Source organism: Penaeus vannamei, chromosome 8 (assembly GCF_042767895.1).
Source record: "Penaeus vannamei isolate JL-2024 chromosome 8, ASM4276789v1, whole genome shotgun sequence".
NCBI classification, from domain to species: domain Eukaryota; kingdom Metazoa; phylum Arthropoda; class Malacostraca; order Decapoda; family Penaeidae; genus Penaeus; species Penaeus vannamei.
The window spans coordinates 10,511,145-10,511,845 of record NC_091556.1 but is presented as its reverse complement, the minus strand read 5'-3'; the positions used below and the strand labels follow the sequence as shown (position 1 = coordinate 10,511,845).

At 36.1% G+C, this 701-nt stretch overlaps 1 protein-coding gene across 1 annotated transcript in view; it reads right to left on the bottom strand.

Moving 5' to 3' along the window:
• Positions 1-111, bottom strand: part of LOC113807518 (uncharacterized) — a 22,217-nt gene extending 22,106 nt beyond the window's left edge. Inside the window, exon 1 of the mRNA XM_070124333.1 lies at positions 8-111. The gene's annotated coding sequence lies outside the window, so the exon portion shown is untranslated. The remainder of the gene's footprint in view (positions 1-7) is intronic.
• Between the last annotated feature and the right edge of the window lie 590 nt (positions 112-701).

The window sequence follows — 701 nt, the reverse complement described above, 5'->3', positions numbered from 1 at the left end:
TACTCACGTGTCCAGAGTCACAAGGAACAAAGAAGTAACTCTTTGTCAAGTGTCACTTAGACAAACACAACCTGAAGGCACGACAACTGAAGCTCTTGTGGTGTATCTGAGGGAGCCGAGGAAAAATGGAGGTTGAAGAGCAGGTGTCGAGGTCGGTTAGCAGGTGTTCGTGGGAGGTGTCTGTTGCCACACCATTTGTGTGATATAGGAGAGCGAGGGAGAAGACAATGTGCTTTCTTAGCTTAGCGTAATTTAGCATTTCTTTGTTTATGCTACATCTAAGGCTACTAGAATATGTTAAGCATAATGTATGGTATATCTTTACGTTTACTCAAAGAATTCTAAGATTCATTTTAGCAATTTCATTTTACAACACGTCATTTGCAGGCATTTTGACGTAACGTCTTGCAAAGAAAATTTACTTGTACTTTTACTTCTTTAATGCAGATCTTATTTCAGCTGGATATTCTAGAGGTAGCGTTATAAGATCTACAAACAAAACAACGAGTTTAATTTCTTCTTTATATATCTCAAATCAACCACTGATATGGTATCATGAGATGTAAATCGATTTTTTACGTATGTCCCATGATGTACATTTTACATCAACATTAATATATTCCAAAAAATACATGATAAAGAATTCGCAAATTGTTGACTACGCATGCGTTTTTCCTAAAGGAAATTCTCTCATTAAGAAA